This window comes from Canis lupus, chromosome 3 (assembly GCF_048164855.1).
Source record: "Canis lupus baileyi chromosome 3, mCanLup2.hap1, whole genome shotgun sequence".
Classification (NCBI taxonomy): Eukaryota; Metazoa; Chordata; class Mammalia; order Carnivora; family Canidae; genus Canis; species Canis lupus.
The window spans coordinates 61,580,087-61,601,937 of NC_132840.1; the positions used below are offsets into that span (position 1 = coordinate 61,580,087).

A 21,851-nucleotide genomic window follows, 5' to 3' on the forward strand; every position below is an offset into this window, starting at 1 on the left:
TGTAGACAGATTTATTCTTTTTGTGTGTGTTTTTCCTTTTCTTTTTGTGTGTTTTTGTTAAGATTTGGGAGGTATTCAGTGTGTTTAAAGTAGAATTCACTATATCACATTACACACAGGTGCTATTTACACAAAGGAGGAGTTAAAAGATGTTCCTGGATAATTCTGCAAAATAGATGGTTGATCTACTTGAGAGTTTCTGATTTTATTCTTCATCCCCTGTTCTGACCTAACTTGATACCTTGCCCAATAGGAAATGGATACATACATTAATGTATTGACTATTACCTTGTGACTTCTTTATTCTGCCTTTTTGTCAGTATTTTATGGATATGTTTGATGTTTTGATAGTTCAATTTTCTTGAGTCCAAATAATGAAAATATTTTTAAAAGACTATTTTATGTAGTTGAAAATGTGATGATGTGAATACTCAGGTATGGTATTTTGTTATGTGCTTCTAGTCATAGAAAATTAGAGAAAAAAAAAGGGTAGATTTCTATCAGCTTCAATGTTTATGACTTCATCTTCCCCTCAAATTTTTTATCATATACCACTGTCAGAAAAAATGGTATGTATGAAAGAAATAAGGGGATATGTTGGATGATGTAGATTTTTCCAGTGCCATACAGAGGTGAAGACTATCTAAGAATTTTCTAGGTGAATAGCTTTAGGTCCTCACTGTTCATTATAATTAAAGATGTCAGACATAGAGAAGTTACATGCTAATTTACAGATTTTTTTGGTAGTGATGCAAATAAAGCCTTTTTCAGTAAAGCGGATACCCCGGTGATTCTGTTTCATGGCCCTGGATATTTTCTTTTTCTAACCCAGCAATTTTATCTTAGCATTTATCTCTTTCTGCTTAATTCACTCCTTTCTCAATTAATTTTGGAAATGGAAAATAGTATGTGAAACCATATTTAGTAGGTGAGTACAATAGTGAATAACTGCTGGTGTCATTTTATATTTTGTGTGGATGTTTTTCAGTTACGAAAACCTTTACAATTAAATATCAGAATAAACTAAGCTTAAAGCTAGACCTTCAAAGTCATGTGTACAAAGTTTTATAAAATAATACTTTCAAAACCAGTGGAGTATTTTCATGTTTTTCCCATAGCAACAGTATTGCTTATAAATGAAATTAAAAGTACTTAAAGTGTAATTTAGTTCATCTGTTTCTAATCAGTTATCTTCCAGGAGACATTTAGGTAATCTCTACAGGACAGTAGCATCACTTAGAGCCTCTATATGCCTTTATACACTAAACACTATATCCAGGACTTTCAATTCCTGATTAAAACAGGATAAAATGAGCAAACATTAAAAGGGGGAAAAAGACAATAAAATAAGAACCATAAATGAGCCAGATATTGTAGCTACCAGAGAGAGATTTTAAAATAACTGTGATAAACATGTTTTTAAAGAGATGAAAATTTTTACCACTAAGATCCATAAAAATGGAACCAGATGGAAATTCTAGAACTGAAAATAACTGAAATTTAAGATTAAAATTTAGGCTAAATAGCAAGTAAGACATCACAGAATAGAAAATTACTGAAATGGGAGATAAATCAATAGAAAATATCAGATAGAAAAATGAAGAGAGAAAAGGATAGAAAAAAACACAAAAGATCATAAGACATATAATACACACTTAGATAATCTAAAAAAATATTCAGTGAGAGTTCCAGATGGAGAAGAAAAAGAAGATGCATCAGAGTAGTATTTGAAGAGTTGTGAAAGACTGACAATTTTTCACAATTAGGAAATACATTAAATCACAGATTCAAGAAATTATAAACACCAAGCAGGATGAATATAAAGAACCATACTATACACATTATAACCAAATGCTTAAAGGCAAGACAGAAAGAAAATAAATTTAAATAAGAAAATGAGAGATGGTGCATTACCTTTAAAAAGCATTAACAGGGCAGCCCGGGTGGCTCAGCGGTTTAGCGCCACCTTCAGCCCAGGGCGTGACCCTGGAGCCCAGAGATGGAGTCCCATGTCCTCTCTCTCTCTCTCTTTCTCTCTTTTTAAGATTTTATTTTTTTACTCATGATAGACATAGAGAGAGAGAGGCAGAGACACAGGCAGAGGGAGAAGCAGGCTCCATGCCGGAGCCCAACGTGGGACTTGATCCGAGGACCCCAGGATCCCACTCTGGGCCAAAGGCAGGTGCCAAACTGCTGAGCCACCCAGGGATCACCCCTCTCACTCTTTCTCTCTGTCTTTCATGAATAAATAAATAAAATCTTTTTAAAAAATTAAAAAGCAATAACATTCTCATACGTATGTCTATAGAAATTATGGAAACTATATTGGAATGATAGGTTTAGATCCCTGAAATAAGATAACCGCCAGCCTGAAGTCTATATCTTTTGAAAATAAATTAAAATATAAAAATGAAACAGGGACATTTAAGGAAAAACTGGGGTAACTCCTTGACAGCAAACAAGTATGAATATGAAAGGCAGTGTATGAAACAGCAGGAAATAAATTCCTGATGGAAATCAGAAAAGCAGAGAGACTAAAGAATTTACTAAAAATAAATACATGTATAAATTTAAAGGCTGGTTGGCCATAAAAACAAAAATATTTGCTGGTTTAAAATGTATGTATGTATGGGATCCCTGGGTGGCGCAGTGGTTTAGTGCCTGCCTTTGGCCCAGGGCACGATCCTGGAGATCCAGGATCGAATCCCACAGCGGGCTCCCGGTGCATGGAGCCTGCTTCTCCCTCTGCCTGTGTCTCTGCCTCTCTCTCTCACTGTGTGCCTATCATAAAAAAAAAAAAAAACCTATGTATGTAGAATTAAATCATATGCAAATAATGGCACAAAAGTCAGGAGGTTAAAAAGTTGAGTTATTAAAGGTAAACAAGGAAATAAAGCAATGATCTTGATCGTCTGGGATGTGATGAGTTCTAATTTCGAATATCTCTGATAAGTTGTTAGAAAGTGAAAGTCTCTACAGTGAAAATCTGTAGAGAAACTACTTAAAAGTGGAAGATATTTATAGTAAACACGTTTAACTAAAAATCTAATAGAGGTGAAGAGTGGAAAATAAGAATAGTAATAATAATAATAGCAATTATTGTATTGTAATAGTAATCTTGATAATCCAAAAGAAATTAAGAAAGAATAAGAAAGGATTAGAGTAGCCAGAACAAATAGGAAATTAATAACAAAATGGAAGATTTAAATCTAAATGTGAATGAACTAAATATTCTTACTAAATCATGAATATTATCAGCCAAATTTTAAAAATTAAAATCCAACCCTATGTTGCTTATAAGAGGCACATCTTAGGTGTAATGACATAGAAAGTCGAAAGTAAAATAATCAAAATACATTTTTTATTTACAACCTGCTCCTTGCTTCCTCTCTACCCCTGAAGATAAGAAGCAAATAGAAATGGAAAATATTGTGTGTGTCAAGGATATTACACATTCTATGGATTTTAAATACATAATAAAAGTTATTTGAATACATTTCGTCAATAAATTTGAAAATATAGATCAAATAACCATCAGAAGAAATAGAAAATCTAAAATATTCTATAACCTGTTAACTTCTTCTACTGAATTCTACAGAGTACACTCCACACTGAGGTTCTTTCACTGGTGAATTTCAGAGTCTAATACAAAAACTCTTTCAGATAAAATATATATCTACTCATTTTATAAAGCAAGACTAACCAAAATTTTACACAAGCATGCCATTCTATCTCATGAAAACTGGCACAGAAATTCTAAGTGGGGGATTAGCAGAACAAATACCATTGTTCCAATTATCTGTTGCTTGAAAAACAGAACAACAACAAACAACCCCCCCAGTTGGTAGTTTAAAATAACAATCTATTATTATCTTCCAGAGGTCTGTGTGTTGAATAACTTCAGTTAGCAAGTGTTTTCTTGAGGTCTTTCATACAAGTATAGTCAGACGTGAGTTCTGACAGGAGCCCTTTGAAGGCTTCTCCCTTCTCATGGCTACTGTCTCTGCTGGAGGGCTGACACAACTGGGTGTTGGTTGGACATGTCTACTCTCTATATGGCCTTTCCACGTTTTTAATCCAAACTTCCTCAGTGTATGGCCATACCAGTGCTACTTACATGTCAGCGGGCTTTCCCTAGAGAGAGTTATTCCTGGAGGGGTCTGAAAAGGTTCTTATGGTCTTGTCTCAGAATTCATGTACTGTCTCTACCGTCATATACTAGCAGTCAAAAGCAGGTCAAGTCTCAAAGCTAGCCTCAAATTAAGGAAATGGAACTACATAAGAGAATAAATAATAAGAGGTGTGGTTCATTTGTTGGGGCCATATCAGTAGTTTTTAAAAGGGACATTATACAACAAGCCATGATGTTTGTTCCAGGTATGCAATGTTTTGTTTTATTTTTTTAACATTTAAAATTCAATCAATGTAATTCATCATAATAACAGAAAAATAGAAGAGGAATATATGATCTTAATAGGAAAGTAAAAAAGTATTCATAAAAATCTATACTCATTTATAATTTTAAAAACTCAGAAAACGCATGCCTAGGTGGTTCATTTGGTTGAGGGTCTGACTTGTGGTTTCGGCTCAGGTCATGATCTCAAGGCCATGGAATTGAACCCTGAATCAGACTCTACACTGAGCATGGAGCATACCTACTTGGGATTTTCTTCCTCCTTCTCCCCCTTCCCCTCTTCCCATAACTCTCTCTTAAAAAACAACAACCTCCTCCCAAAAAACAAAACAAAAAAACTCCCAAAAAAACCAAAACCCCCAAAACTTCCAATGTGTTGAATTGGTAAGTACTGAAAACTTTCTTCCTGAGATTTGAGATTTGGATAGGATAAGGAAGCAAACCATCACCAGGGATACTTAAGACTATATCAGAGATCATAACCAGTTTAATAAACTAAGAAAAATAGAGATTAAAATAAAGTAAAAATAAAATAAATTATTATATATAAATAGAATGTTTGTGTATGGAAGAATTTCAAAAGCATCACAAATAAGCTATTAAATAATTTATGTTGAGCCAAGTATATGTCCATACAAAAAAAATTACTTTTGTTCCAACCTTACAATAAAAGCAAAAATCAATTCAGGTGAGATTATCGACCTAAATAATTAGATTAAATAATAAGTATTTTGGAAGATTATGCAAAAAAAAATCATCATAGGGTTATGATGGGTGAGGTCATGACTTCTTAACCAGGTCACCGAACAAGTAACAATAAAGAAAATGGTTTACAAACTGGAATCCATTAAAATTAAGACATTCTCTATTTTTAATGATGCCATTAAGAGAGGAAGAAATGCAATTCCTAGGAGGGAAGAATATGTTAGTTACCAACATATATACTTGGTAAAGTACTTGTTTCTCAGATATGTTTGTGCATATTTTTTAAAGATTTTTTTTATCTCTTCATCTGACAGTGAGAGAGAGAGAGAGAACATTAGCAGCAGGGAGAAGCAGAGGGAGAAGCAGACTCCCCACTAAGCAGAGAGCAGGGCTGGATCCCGGGACTCTGGGATCATGACCTGAGTGGAAGGCAGACATTTCACCATTTGAGCCACCCAGGCACTCTGTTTGTGCATATATACTGTCATATTTCAATATGAAGAAAGACAGTAAAATAATAGAAAATCTGGAAGCCAACAAATGTGAAAATACTGTATTATTATTACTGGGGAAATGCAAATTAAAATAATGATGTGATAACATTCACTCACCGTAATAAGAAGATATTTAAAAGGACAAAAGTCTACATTGGAGAGCTTGTGGAACAACTAATACTCTCATGCCTTGATTGTAAAATTATAAATTATTGCAGCTACATCAGAAAACTCTTTGGCAGTCTCATAAGTTCAATTTATATATATGCTGAACTAGCAATCCCATACTGAAGTCCTGACTCAACAGGAATACATGCACCAAAATGCGTGTGTCTGAGTGTTCATACCATCCAAGTTGGCAGTAGCCAAAAATACAAGAGGAACTAGTTGTCTATCTAAAGTATAAATAAGATGAGTAATAAATTGAGTTATACTTACAGAATAGAAAAATACACAACAAAGGCATAATAGATTCATGGGACAGGAAGAATAAAACCTACCCATATACACATGCAATACACTATTTCACTTATGTGAAATGTGAGACAGAAGTCTGTTGACCCAGACTGTATAAGTCAGGCTAGTGGGTTCCTTGGGTGGGGGTTTATGACCATGAGAAGGCATGATGATTCCATGTCATTGAGTGTTTACTGTGGGATAGAAAGTTCACAAAGATTATTTGACTTTATTATTCTTTGAATAATGTTATGAGAGAGAGACGGATAGGAAGGAGGAGGAGGAAGAGGACGATTATTCTCATATTTCAAATAAGACAGAAAATAAAAAGAATATTAATGTGAAAAAAAAAAAGAAAAAAAAAAGAATATTAATGTGGGTCTTTCTAACTACTGAACACCCTCATTTCTCTACACCAGGTACTGAATTTCATTGTGTTTTTAGAGCATATGCCATTTTTATTCATTTCAGTCTCATAAAATCCTTAGGTTTCTTTTTTATTATTATAATTGATTGACATGTGTTCATACAGTCTAGATAAATTGTAGACGTGAAGCTAATCATCCATGTTTATGTTTTAAGCTCTATAGAAACTATATTTTATGTAATGCTTATAATTCAAAATGACAAGAGAATTCAATATACATGTTGAATGTTATTCCAGACGGAATAATGCCAATTCTCCCCCATCCCTGATCCCAAACCAAAAGATGCTCCTGTCTTAAACCCTGAAACCTGGAAGTATATAACTTTACATTGTAAAAGGTTCTTTGTAGATGTGATTATGTACAGGATGCTGAGATGGGGAATTCTCTCGGATTATCTGTGTGGGCCCAGTACAATCATAGGGTCCTTATAAGAATGAGGCAAGAGCATCAGCTTCAGAGAAGGAAATATGGCAACAGAAGCAGAGACCAGGGTGACATGGGAAAGGGCCCAAGGGCCAGGCAATATGGTGGGCTCTAGCCGCTAGCAAAGGCCAGGGAGTGAGGAACACAACTCCACCATCCCATTTTAGGCTTCTCACATCCAGAAATGTAAGATAATAAATATCCATGTTGTTCTAAGCCACTTAGTTTGTGGGAATTTGTTATAACAGCAATGGGACACTAATGCATATCATACTATACTTCTTTGGATCTTTGGCCTTCCAGAAATTGCAAGATTTGTACTCCTGATGGTATAACAGTTTCAAAGTTAGGACTTGTCATTATTTATTTGATTATTTACTTTTAATATTGTAATGATAGACTCCAAAACCAGTTTATACTATGGTACTACAACTGAGAGATCTGCTTCCCTTTGAAAATCATAAGACAATGTAAGCATCTCAGTAGGCATGGTGATGGCAGGCACACACACACACACACACACACACACACACACACACACAATGGAATGTTACTCAGCCATCAGAAAGGATGAAATCTTACCATTTACATCCATGTGGATGGAACTGGAGAGTATTATGCTGAGTGAAATAGGTCAATTAGATAAGATAATTAAATGGTGTCACTCATATGTGTAATATAAAATAACAGAGGATCATTGGGGGAGGGAGATAAATATAAAGAAAATCAGAAAGAGAGACAAACTATAAGAGACCCTTAACTCTGGGAAACAAACTGAGGGTCGCTGGAGGGGAGGTAGGTGGAGGGATGGGGTGATGGGCCTTAAGGAGGGCACATGATGTGATGAGTGCTGGGTGTTATATGAAACTGATGAATAACTGACTCTACATCTGAAACTAATGATACCCTGTATGTTAACTAATTGAATTTAAATAAAATAAGTTTTAAAAAATAATAAAATTATAAACATAGCCTCATGACTTCGCATGATCTGGTTGATACCTTTCTCACTGGCCCCATTTCAGACCCTTTATCGCTAACCTGTGTGGTTTTCTCTCCCTGGGGCTTTGTACATACTATCCATCTGCCTGCATTGAGGTGTTCTGCAACCTGCACATTGACCCCCACCTCCAATCACCTAGTTAATTTTTACTCATCTGTCTAACTCAACTCAAAAGGCATTTCTTTGGGGAAGCATTTTTTTTTATTTTAACCCATATTAGGCTAGTCTTTCTTTTTATAATCTTCGAGAACACCTTGAACTTTATTTCACAGGATTTAACAAATCATAATTATGTAACTAATTATAGAGTCTGTTGCTTTAATTTTGTCTTCCCTGCTAGAACATAAGCTCCATTAGTTCAGACTCTATCTTCTATACTGCTCTGTTTTCTTAGAACACAATATTCCACACATGTGCATATTCCATTCATACTTGTTTCAATTCAAATATATGAATGAAAAGGTTTTAAGCCAGATAACCTTAAATTCAGGCCCCAGTTCTAGCCACTTGTATGTTTTTACCCTTTTCACATTGTGTATTTTCTTTGTGGACTTTATTTTGTATTATCTGTAGAAGAGGGGAAATGGCATCTTCCTCAGGCAGTCTTTATGAGTGTTGAACATAATATGAGTAAAGTTCCTTGCACATAGCAGGTGCTCAGTAATAAGCATTAGTACTCAGAAAAACAAAATTCCATCATTGATTATCTTAGCCAACAGCTGTCTTAAGCCCCCAGACTCAGGGTAGTCTCACTGAACCAGAATCTGAGTTTGAACAGGATCCCCTAGATGATTGTCCCATGTGATGATGAGCACTGAGTGTTATATGGAACTATTGAATCGTAGTATTGTATACCTGCAACTAATATTACACTGTATGTTAACTAAGAGTTTAAGAACTTAAAAAATAAATTTGAGAACCCCTGTGTCTAGATTTCACTTGTTTCAGTTTTCTTGATTTTGAGAGATATCTCAGAATTGTTTTATTTATTTTATTTGTCATCTGATCTAATTTGATTAAATGGAAAAAAAAAGCTGATGATCCTTTCATTATTAATGAGTCTTTTGTCTTTAACCTGCCATTCTTTATTAGAAATTGCCTGTGTTTGGAATCGATCTGTGTGTGACAGAGTAACTTGTGGTCCTGTTGTTAGCTCCCTGGTTGAGGAACATTAACTTTCTAAGAAATATTTGTATTTAGCCTTTCTTTGAAAGAAGTAAAAGACCTTCACCTTAGTGTCTATAAAGTTAATGCCAGGAAACGCAGCTCAAGCAAACTTCACTCGCCAAGCCCTTTGTGGGATGAATGCCCAAATCAATAGTGTAGGTAACACAATTACCGCTTAACAAATTGTATCCAAGTTTCCCTGAGATGAAATAACCCACATTTCATTGTTGTGATAGAAATAATATTGTAAAAGAATGAGACCCAAGTGTCGGAAGATTAAGGGAGATTGTCAGAGAAATTTGTAGAGTGTAGGGATGGAACACATTTTTCTTATTATTCAACTAAATGGCGTGTCGTAATTTGTTTCCAGTTTTCATCTCAGAGGCATTGGCCTGCATCTTGTCTTGTTTAATATCCCTGCAGAGCTGAATCAAGAACTAAAGGGTACCTTGGAAGCTAACAGGAGCCCTGTGCTCAGATTAGCCCTGCAGGATTTGTGCAGTAAAGCAAGAAGCAGGACTTTATTTATCTTGGTGTTTGTGTGATCCCAGGGGAAACAGCTGCTGCTCAGAATGGATGGTACAGCAGCAAAGATATCTGGAGTTTTAGGTCGGCTTCAGTTTTCTCTTTCTTAGCCATTTACTCTGTGCCAGCAACATATTCTTAGAGTTTGAGTGCCTGCCTGAATTGAAAGAGCATTGGACAAATGTCCAGGAGACTTGCAGGGCCGTCCCAGCCCTGGTGAGTCACTGGCAGAGTGTCACCTGTGCAGGGAAAATCACCGCCTATCTCCAGGCTCTAAGGAAACCAGACTGGATAACCTCTAAAGTCTTCTCCAGAGGAAATTTCTGGGGTTCAACATAGTAATTGAAAAGGAACTCCCGGGCAGCCTGGGTGGCTCAGCGGTTTGGTGCCGCCTTCCGCCCGGGGTGTGACCCTGGAGTCCTGGGATCGAGCCCCGCGTCGAGCTCCCTGCATGGGGCCTGCTTCTCCCTCTGCCTGTGTCTCTGCCTCTCTCTCTCTCTCTCTCTCTCTGTGTGTTTCTCATGAATAAATAAAAAATAATAATAATAAAAAGAAAAAAAGAAAAGAAAAGGAACTCCCTTAAAAGGAAAGGTGTCAAGAGAAATCTTCTTACTATGGTCCACAGATGGCACACACAGCGGCCATGAAATAATCTGTAGTTGCATATGAATAGTTTGTGTGTGTTTATATGCACTCACAGAGAGGGGCCAAGGCCACACTGGGTGCTTGGAAGGGTTTGCAACCCTACGGTGCAGGGAGATTGCGTCTAAGCTTGCAGAGGACTTGAGACCACCTGTTTGCAAGAAAGTTTAACATGATTGCCAAAGATGCAATATTTCTAAATAAAAATGTTGAACATATTTCTAAAATTTTAATAATGACTTCTTTAACTTCTGATGACAACACTAATGTACATGCTGCATCCACCTCCATACACACACAGACACACATTAACTGCATATACATACTCACTACATACACACACACTACACACACACTCACTACACACAGACTCATTACATACACACTCACTACATATGCACACACACCTGGGATAATTTATCCTGTGCTTGGCTAATCCAATGAATTGCTTTTTATTTATACCAACTATAGACTAAATTGAATAGTGTTAAAATACTACTTCAGGGGCAACTGAAAAGTCATGGAAAATAAGAAAAATATTTAAAATAGTTTAACCAGCTTCTACAAGAGAAACCTGTGTAAGTTTTAAAGAATAGTGCTGCTCTACCAGAAAACAATTTTTAAAGCTGTAATTTTGTATAACTGAAGGATCTTGGCAACTGTTTGAGATTTATTTCTTTCATATTCTTCCAAAATTAAATTCTATCAAACGCCATACATATTCTTGAAGAAATATGATTTGCTACAGTGAAGTCTTCTTTTGTTTATCCTGTCATTTGAGAGGGAATATTTGAGTACAAACACGCCTATGCAAGTTAATTTGATTTTCATGTCCTCCTAGATACTACTATCTGAGATAAGATTGGGCTCTATGAACATATTTTAGGCCATTAATTATTTTGAAGGTGTTAGGCACATTTAAAATAAAATTTTTGCAAATAAAGTGACACTGGCATTGTGTAAAATCCTATCTTTCTAAGCTTGTTGTTTTAATCTGTATTTTATATACTCAGGTGATAAGCAGAGTGATTTTGTGCTTTCAATAAAAATTGCCCGATGGTTTTATTTTAAAAATTACATCTTTAAATCAAGATGGAACAGATGGAAACTTCATTGTTTACACAAACAACTACAGTTTACTTCAGGGTAGGGACTCAGAATCAGAGTCCTGATAAAGAACTGGAAAATAATCCAGAAAATCTTAATTTTTTTAAAGATTTATTTATTTTTTCATGAGAATCACAGAACGACAGGCAGAGACACAGGCAGAGGGAAAAGCAGGCTCCATGCAGGAAGCCCGATGAGGGACTCAATCCTGGGGCTTGGGATCACGACCTGAGCCAAAAGCAGACGTTCAACCATTGAGCCACCCAGGTGTCCTTGTAACATACTTTTTACATATGAAAGTATATCCTCTTTCAAAGATATTCCTCCTCTTAAGTACTTATTTGATTAGCTGGTTAAAGATTTTGATACCTATTTGATGAATTGATGGATTTGAAATAGTTTTCAGGAGACTTGACTCCTGTTTTCTGGCTGTGTGCTTATTGTCAGGAATGGAAGGAGGTAGGAAAGGCCCTAAAACCATTGGGTTAAAAAAAAAACACATTGAATTTGTTGTTCTTGGGCTTTTAGTTTGTTTTTGAATGAGCTGGGCAGGGTAAGAGCAGAAAAGAGGCGCCACACACCTGACGACAGGCACTGTCAGGTGTGCTCCTCCTGGGCTGCTTCTCCCTCGTGTCCCGTTTTCCTGCTCTGAAAGCCGGTTGCTCCCCCAGCTTCTGCTCCACGTTCCAGCCTCAGCAGCGTCTTTGCCTGCCCTCAATACCACTGTCCTATGCTTCATGCGGTCCACATTGTCTTTCTCAGCATTAACATAGGAGTATTTTCATCGTTATTTGTGTGGGCTTTCGTATCTATATTATTCCACATTATAAATTCTGTAAGTGTAGGAACTTAGCCCCTCTGTCCTTCCTCGCCCTGTACTGTGTCTGGAAAATAGTAATACGGGCATGTCTTGTTCTATTGTGCTTCACAGATGCTTCACTCCTATAAAGTGAAGGTTTGTGGCAATTCTCTGTTGAGAAAGTCAGTTGGTGCCATTTTTTTCCCAATGGCATTTGCTCACTTTATGTCTCTGTGTCACATTTTGGTGATTCTCTCGATATTTTGGACTTCTTCATTATTATTATATTTGTTACAGTGATCTGTGATCAGTGATTATAGCTTATTCAAAGCTCAGATGATGGTTAGAACTTATGCAAAGAATACAAAAATACTGATTTGAAGGGGCACCTCCCCAATGTTCATAGAAGCAATGTCCACAGTTGCCAAACTGTGGAAAGAGCCCAGATGTCTATTGACAGATGAGTGGATAAAGAAGATGTGGTCTCCATATATACAATGGAATAATAGCCATCAGAAAAGATGAAGTTTTGCCATTACAATGATATGGGTGGAGTAGAGAGCATTATGCTAAGTGAACTAAGTCAGAGAAAGACAAATACCATATGATAGCAATAAAGTATTTTAAAATTAAGGTACGGAAATTGGTTTTTAGGCATAATACTACTGCACATTTAAATGACTATAGTACTGTGCAAACACACATTTATGTGCACTGAGAAACCAGAAGAGGCCCCTGGACTCATCTTATCATGATATTCTCTTACTGCAGTGGTCTGGAGCCACACCTGCAGTCTCTCCAAGGTACGCCTATATTATTAAAAAGCTTACAATTCACATACCATGTGTAGGGCAGTATTTTATACTCAAACTCAATTTTTAACCCCTAAGCCCTCTTTGAAGTAAGTACCAGAGTATTTTTCACTTTATAGATGAAGACCCTGAGGTAGAGAGACCCTACCTCGCTTGTCCAAGCTTCTGCAGCTGCCATGGGCTAAGCCTGGGTGTGAACCCAGGCCTTCCAGCTTCAGAGTCTGTGCTTCTGATGGTATGTTAAGGTGTTGTTATAACAAGTCTTTATCAAGTGGGGAAAAAAAGGAACTAGCACCAGAATGCCTCCAGCACCCTAACAGTCATGTATGGCCTTTTGAAGAAGTGAGAGATGAACTGACCTGGCGGTGTGAGTAGAAGTGAAATGCACCCCAGGAGACACAGGGTAGGGTGTTGGGGTGCGGAGGGAGGTGTGGGATGGCATGCTCCAGGTAAGACAGGCCTGCTGGCTGTGAGAGATCGCTTACTTGGAAGTGAGGGTGTCCATCGAGGCAGGGCTGAAGTCACTGAAGACTTTGTAAGTATTTTAAAGGAGACTTTATGGGAGTCAACGGAAAGGAGAAAGAGCAGTGATTTGCAGTTTGAGAAAACGGTCTATAGGAGAATCTGTCAGGGGAACTGTCACAGTGATGTAGTTGATGGACTTGCTGGCCTGGGCTGGAGGATGGTTTGCATGTAACTTACCTTGAGGACTTAGAGACAGCAGGGTTAGGTGACTGGATACAGGAACAGAAGGAAGGGAGAGAGATGAGTTACATGTTTCCGCTTATTCAGATGGGAGGCAGGAAAGGGATCAGTGCAGACTTCAAAGTGCCAAGGTGGTGTGCCAGTGGCCATGAGCACAACAGTTGTGGATGCTTCTCTTGAGCTTAACAGATGTGTGTGGGCCAGGGATATGAACGTGAGGTAATGGACATAGTACCTGAAGCCCCACAGCCCAAGGCAGGAGCACAGAACAGCTAAGCATGTGGCCCCCACTGGCCCAGGTGGACAGCACGGGCGGGAGTGTTTCTGAGTCCTGGCTCCCCTGCTGTGACAGGCCATGCACCGGGTGTACCCCACCTGTTATGGAGTGCCTGTGGAGGCCTCTGGCACAAGGGAAACATCCATTACAGTTAGGTTCTTCCCTTTGCTTCTCTATATTTAATATATTTTCTTAAAGATAACTCAAAAATTAAAGCTAACAATAGGAGACTTTAAAGTCTGAAATATGAATACCAGATTAGCTATGTCTAACCAACAGTTTATTACACCTACTGCATTTTTAATTTAGTTGTCTATATGTACTTTATTTCTAAAATTCTGCTGAGTGAAGTAAGTCAGTCGGAGAAGGACAAACATTATATGTTCTCATTCATTTGGGGAATATAAATAATAGTGAAAGGGAATATAAGGGAAGGGAGAAGAAGTGGGTGGGAAATATCAGAAAGGGAGACAGAACGTAAAGACTGGGGAAACGAACTAGGGGTGGTAGAAGGGGAGGAGGGCGGGGGGTGGGAGTGAATGGGTGATGGGCACTGGGGGTTATTCTGTATGTTAGTAAATTGAACACCAATAAAAAATAAATTTAAAAAAATAAAATAAAATAAAATTCTGTGTATTCAGTTTTCAAGTTGGCTCTTATTATTTGTTTTCTTTGGTTCTTTTATTTTCCTTTAATCAGTATAAACAATTTATAATTGAGTCTCCATCACAGAGTGGATGCTCAACTTCCAAGAATTATCATAGGAGTTGGTAGGAAAAAGACAGGATTCTATTTCCTAATTAAATATAGATTCTTATTTAAACTAAGAAAAAGAGAGAGAGAATAAAATTTAAAAACAAAAACCAAAAAAATACTAAAAACTCATTTAAGGCTGACTCTCAGATTTCCTTTTGATGGGTTTTGTTTAGACAGACCTACACTGTTTGCATTCTTCTTGTTTGGCAGTGATGTAGAGATAGAATCCATACATTATATGATTAAAGATCAAAATTTAGTGCAGTAATAGAAAGGAAAGCATCTTTTCTGAATATAAAGATTAAGATTCAGGGCAGCCCCGGTGGCGCAGCGGTTTGGCGCCGCCTGCAGCCTGGGGTGTGATCCTGGAGACCCAGGATCGAGTCCCACATCGGGCTCCCTGCGTGGAGCCTGCTTCTCCCTCTGCCTGTGTCTCTGCCTCTCTCTCTCTGTGTCTATGAATAAATAAATAAAATCTTAAAAAAAAAAATAAAGATTAAGATTCAGAGTTGATAAACTGGATGCTAGATTTTTTTAAAAAGGGGGTGGGGTGGGGATATTTTTTACTAAGTTCTTTAAGATAATATCTTCAAATAAGCTATTGAATATGGGGCTTAGAATGAGCTGTAGATAATTACAAAGATGCATTTATCCCAAATCCAGGGCTTGGGTATTTAATGTTGCCTATCCCTTTATAAGGATTCAGTGAGCTTTCTGATTAGATAAACACACTAAATTATCTCCCTGCAAGGTTCAAGGAGAAAAAGATAACACAGGGAGTGCATTAATGTTTTCTACACACATACACAGAGACCCCAGATTGTTCCTTCCTAATTTATCTGGGGACTTGCTTCATGCTAGCTCAAGCCCAAGAGTTGGATCAGTAGTTAAAATGAAATTATCACAGACACTGTGGTTGTAATTCATATGCTTCTGGTTTGGTAAAAGTTTTCATCATTCTAAAGTGCCTGACCATAATGGAAAATGACTGCATAACTTTTTTTTTTTTTAATCTCTCCTCAGTTCATTGCACACATAGAGCTTTATCCTTCCAATGCCCATTTTGGAGTAGTTCTGAAAAAGTCACAGAAATTTCATATCAAATTGGAAAATGTCAAGTACATTTAATTTTACGTTTGACAGTTGATGGGTAGTTTCCTTCATTCGATTTCTCCATTTTACTTCTTAAAATGGGAAGACTTCTCAGATTAATATGCAGACGCCCATTAAACAGACCAGCTTTGAGACTTCTTTGAAATAAAGGTACATTTTGGGCTCTAAATTCTCTCTTCCCTTTGAGTCCCCTGACAATTATTTCCTGTCCTGTATTTGTCACAGCCCATAACAGCTTTCCTCTAGCAGCTTCTGCTTTAGAGGTCAGGATCCTAAAGGCACATCTCAAAGGATTCTGATTCTGTCCATTCCCCCACCTTCTACCTCTGTTTCTCTTGTCTACTAGATTGTTCTAGAAAGCACTTTACTGTCCTCAATAAGCTCACGGTCTGGCCAAGTAAGATATAAATAAATATATCTACACGGAGTATAGCTATCACACATTTATATTATGTATTTGTATGTAGATACAACTAACTGTCATAGAGATAGCTACGTTAGTGGCATAAAACCGCGCTTTCATATCAAGTAGCATGAATTGTTTGATTTTAACCAGGATTTCGGGATGTCTTTATGGATATCTGAGCTGGGCCTCAATGTTACATGTCAATTATACCTAAAAACAAAAGGGACAAACAAGTAAAAACCTCCAAAAATAATTAGAATTCAAAATGGATCACTAGTGTCCAAATCCCTGCATACTAAGGTCCTGGGAACAGATGAGAGAGGTTTATATAGACGTGCCCTCGGTTTTCTTTGTGATAATAAGACGAGAATGACTTATTCCTACAGGTGTTCCTGCTTTGTCCTCTCCCGTTATGCCAAATCCCTCAATTTTAGCAGGTGTCTTCTCATATTTCACTGAAAAGATCAAGTCGTACCTGAATTTTTTGTGCACTTCCTCAGCTTTTGCATTCTATTACAATATCTCTGGATTTTATGGATTCCCTCCACCCTTGTTTTTATCATGATAGGACTTATCTCTCTTCTCAACTAAGGCCAGTCCTTGGCCGTGGCCTTCATGCCCTCCCTGTGCATCTGCGCTGAGACCTCTTGCTCCATCTGTTTCTCCTACTTTCTTATCCCATTATCTGTTTCGCCTCCTCTCACATGTGCTTATCTATGGACACATTTTTTTTTAATTTTTTTTAAATTTTTATTTATTTATGATAGTCACAGAGAGAGAGAGAGAGAGGCAGAGTCACAGGCAGAGGGAGAAGCAGGCTCCATGCACCGGGAGCCCGACGTGGGATTCGATCCCGGGTCTCCAGGATCACGCCCTGGGCCAAAGGCAGGCGCCAAAAGGCTGCACCACCCAGGGATCCCCTATGGACACATTTTTAACTCAAAAACAATATCTTTTTCTCAGCAACCACCACAAGTTTCTATATTCTTCTTTCGTTGACCACAAGTACCTTGACAGTAACTACTGTACAAGGTATACAGTAATTACTGATGGTAATCAATGATTTCTCAGTCATTTAATCCACATACTGGTGTCGAATCTTCTCCCTTCCTGATCTTTCCACATAATTTGATGTTCTTGGCCCACTGGTCTTGTTGGATCCCTCTCATCCTTTGACTTCTGTGTTCTTGTATCTATTGCTTTGCTTTGGTTTCTTTCTTGTCATAGTTTATTTAGGATGGAACATAACCATTTCCTAAAGTGTTTCCTGTTGCTATCTTACTACTTTTCTGTAATCTCACTTGTGTGTGTGTGCGCACGTGTCTGTGTGTGTGTGTGTGTATGACTATAAGTATTGTCTTCACTTGGGTGACTTTTAAATCTCAAATTTTTGTTGGGTATCATCATTGGTATGTTATGCAGGCATCTCAGACTCACTCCATATAAATCCTAGCATCATCCCAAACTTCATTTTCCACTCCCTAATCCTGACTGAGCTCTTTCTGACTTCTGTTTCTATGAGGAGTTTTGCTAATAACTTGTTCTCCAAGTTACTTGGGTTTAAAATCTGGGTATGACTTAGCCTCTTCTCACTACTTCAGTAACTATTTCTAAATGTTTCCATGCCTCTAGATCTACTCTCAGTAGAATCTTTCACATCTTTTCTCTCCTTTAAATATCATGGCTACCACTCTATTTCACACCCCATGCGCTGTCTCATATAATTGAGAAAGGTGTTTATTGACCAATGTTAACGGTGCCACCACATAGAGTATAACAGGAAGAGTCTCCCTAGGGCTCTGGACTAGACAGTCTGTAGATATGCATCACCTTCCCAGCATCCCCAGACCATGAACCACACTGTCAACAGACTCTAGGCCAGTCTTCTAACCCCTTCTCTTTAAACTCAAGCACTCCACAAATCATCTTCCATAAAGTTTGGTGCCAATCATAACATCATCCTATTAGAGAGCTTCAGTGGCTCTGTTATATCTTACTGAAGGAAGTGTTATCCCCTTAATATTGTAACAAAGGTCTTTGTCAAAATGCGCCTAGTTTCCAAATGTGTTCTGTGCTCTTATGAAACATAACAATTTTTTAAAAAATATTGCCATGAATGAAGACCTGTTTTCTATTTCAGATACAAACTGGTTGCTATTTCAAATATAAATTGGAACTAATTTAGCACAAACAGATTCTCTCGGGTATCTGAGTAAGTGTAACAATAACACAATACCAAAAAAAAAAAATCTTATCAAGTTTGGGAAGCAGTTCAGTTTTCAGACTCTCACTATCAGGAATTCACAATGCTTGTTTATATATATATTCAAGAAAAAATATATATACTCACATACATATGTATTCATGTTAAAAAAAATTATCCAAAAAAAAAAAAAGAATTATCCACGGCCCTTGCTAAAGATGTGAAGGCAGATTCTACTCTAGGGGACTCCTATGATGGGGTTTTGCAGTACTGGAGATGGACCAGGCTCAACTCTGAACACAACAGAAATTAGTGGAGGTTTGTAGCCAAGGTGGTCAAGGGGTCAGTGGATGGAAGTTACCTATAGGAAACACGAAGGCCAGGGCATTTTGGCTAGACCATCGGGTTCTTGCTGAGGCCAGAGTGGTAATATACTCACGTTGTGGATGAGGGACTCAAGCCAATATCAAGGTTGGGGGATTTTCGCTAGTGATCCAACAGAGTTCTTGTTAAAACTGAACTGATCTGGCCCAGGGCAGAGTCTTAGGTCATGGCCATTATGGTGGAGAGGACTCTGAGGGAGTCAGGCCAAGGAGAGAGTCTTTGTAGCCCTCTGGACTGCTGACTCTGAACTCAGCTCCCAGCAGCTCCCAGTGTCTCTGTGTCCCAGGTAAAAACACAACAGTCTGAGAGGACAGGGTCTCTCTGCTCCACGTAACAATGGCTCTTATGCTCTCCAGTATTTAGGCCACTTCACAGTCATTTCCTTCACTAAAATTTTCCTTGATTCCTTAAGAGACTGTGTGCTCTTTCCTCTGAATCCCCTGGAATATGAACATATTTTGTCAGAACCAGTATTTATTTTTACATAGCATACTGGATCAACAGAACGCATCCCCATAGACTCATTCACTCTTTCAGGGAACCTTCTGTTGCCTTACTTGACTTTGTCTTATTCCTGTCACACAGCAGGCACAGTAATACCTGCTTTAGAATCAGTCCTCTGTAAATAACTGTTAGAGCAAAATGCATTGAGATCGTTAGATCTTGAGTTACTGTATCCCCAGTCCCTTCAAATTACAGAAGAAGAAAGCCATCCTGGTCTTCAAGATCATTCTCTGCTACTCCACGTGGCCATTCTTCCTCCTATCCCTGGCTGCCTCCCACTTGGAACACTTGATGCAGTCCCATGATGCTGCATTGGGAGCTGCTCTGCAGACACAGGGTCATTTAATCAGGCACCCTTTAATTTGTCAGTCTGGATTTCCTCCTTAAGTATGTGCTTCCACATTTTCAATCCAGTGTGATTCTGAGAGTACACTCTGTACATTATTGATGTCTAGAGTCTGGAGTGTAGCATTTTGAGTTAAAACCAGCTACTTAATTACACTGCTTGATGACTGATTATCCTAGATAGTGATTTGTATTTCTATGGGATTGATCATTTTTGGAAGCCTAAGGTGCAATATTCCCACCTGCTGTCTCTGTCTCATGGGCAGATTTACATATTTGACTAAATGCCGTTCACACTTTGATGAAATTTAAATTAATTATACCTACTTAAGGTTTATGTAAAAATGCCCAATTGCTGGGGACTCTGGAAGAATCTCCACTAAATCTCTAAGTTCAATCCAGATGACAAAAAAAGAATGAACCTTAAGTATCCTTCCAAAACAGATTTAGTGATGTAACCCAACCAAATTTGCCAGAGTTATCCAGACAGTCAATGACATGCATCACTGAGATTGGGCTACATGATAATTTGGTAAAAAGAGTAAGCATTTAAGGTTGGTTATGATAAATAATATGGTTTGGGGGCACCTGAGTGGCTCAGTGTGTTAAGCATCTGCCTTGGGCTCAAGGCATGATCCTGGGGTCCTGGGATGGAGTCCCACATCAGGCTCCCTGCTCGTGGGGAGTCTGCTTCTCCCTCTGCCTCTGTGCTTGCTCTTTCTCTCTCTCTCTCTCCCCCTCCCTCTCTCTAGCTCCCCCTCTGCCCCTCCCAGCCCCCATGCTCGCTCGCTCTCTCTCAAATAAATAAATAAAATCTTTACAATAAATACATGACATGGTTTTCCTACCCCAAATTAAATTATCTGAGACTAGCTTAGGGAAAATTAAGAAAAAAGTCACCCTAAGACTGGTTGTGCTTACCACTGCATTGCTGGCCTCCCAACTGAAACCTAAGGAGAAAATCCAAAGGAAAAGAGGGGCTGATATGTCATAGGGATCCAGATCGTAGTGTGGCAGGAGTCTGTCCTCGTGTTAAAGAGCTTTGGAAAGTGATCGGCAGCAGCCCTGAGCTGCGGAGGGGTGACTTCCACCCGCATCACTCTGTGGGAGAACGCCCGCCAACGATCGCTCTGCGGTCCTGCTCTCATGCTGTTGGAACGCACAAATAAATGCTGAATTAGGATAAAATACCCTGGGAAGTAGTTCACTCTCTGTGTATAAAGTAAATTTTTTTATTAAGCGTTTTGACATTAGCTTAATATCATCTGTAAAGTTCATGGAGACCTGGAGTTGCTATGGAAACGGATGCTGGGGGAGCCCTGGGGGTGGGGGGAGAGCCCCATAATACACACCCTGAGATTCCCTTCTTCACCTTCTTGCTTTCTTGGGTTTAGTCTGTCAGTGTTTTTGTGAGTGAAATTTCGAAAGTGCTTTGCAGGGCTTATTTTTCTATCACTACTCCGGCAATTGAAAATTGAGTAAACACCATCAGGCCCCATTCACTTATGCGGGGCCTCGTGATGCTAATTGCCGCTCCCTAAGTAGTACATATTGTTGGCACAGAATTGCGTTGCTGTGCCTTCAGAGCATCAGTTCGGTGACAGCTGCAGTCAGTCCTCCTCTCGCTATTGAGGCTCAGGTGCGTTCTCCCTGCTTTCCTGTCTCCCTTTGTGAGGCTGATTGATGATCTCCGTTTTCTGTGCCTCCCATTGATGCTGCAGTGCTGGCCTTCCGAGAGGCTGGGGTGCCGGGGGTCACCTGGATTCCCGCTGCCGAGCTCGTACCCTGGGTTCTCTCCTGTATTATCGCCTTTCCTCTCCACTGTCACCACTTCATGCCCCCAAATAAGAGGAAGCCAGGCTCTGTTGACTAAGTGAAAGTTGCATGAATACATTTAGTTGAATAACAGAATATTTTAGTAAATTCATCTCTTGGTTCGCTTAGAGCAGCTTTTATTGTGGTTAGTTAGTGATTCCAAAAAACTTCAAGGTGTCTTGCACCTCCAGATCACACTAGAGTTGAGAGGCTAAATAAAGCATGCACCCTACAACAATGTCCAGGGATGGCAAACGGAAGACTCCAGAGAATAGGGCAGTGATGGGAACGCCATGGACAGCGCCGTCTTATGGAGACCAGGTCACAGAGATAACATCCGTCCTGGGTCTTCTGGTCACAAGTGTAGG

General features: G+C 38.6%; 1 long non-coding RNA gene across 1 annotated transcript in view; it reads right to left on the bottom strand.

The window, feature by feature from the left end:
• The window catches only part of LOC140625073 (uncharacterized), a 28,419-nt gene extending 7,647 nt beyond the window's left edge, over window positions 1–20,772 (bottom strand). Inside the window, exons 1-2 of the long non-coding RNA XR_012024447.1 lie at window positions 20,590–20,772; window positions 18,875–19,259 (exon numbers count right to left, since the gene is read on the bottom strand). This is a non-coding gene — a long non-coding RNA (uncharacterized lncRNA). The remainder of the gene's footprint in view (window positions 1–18,874; window positions 19,260–20,589) is intronic.
• Window positions 20,773–21,851: the final 1,079 nt, after the last annotated feature.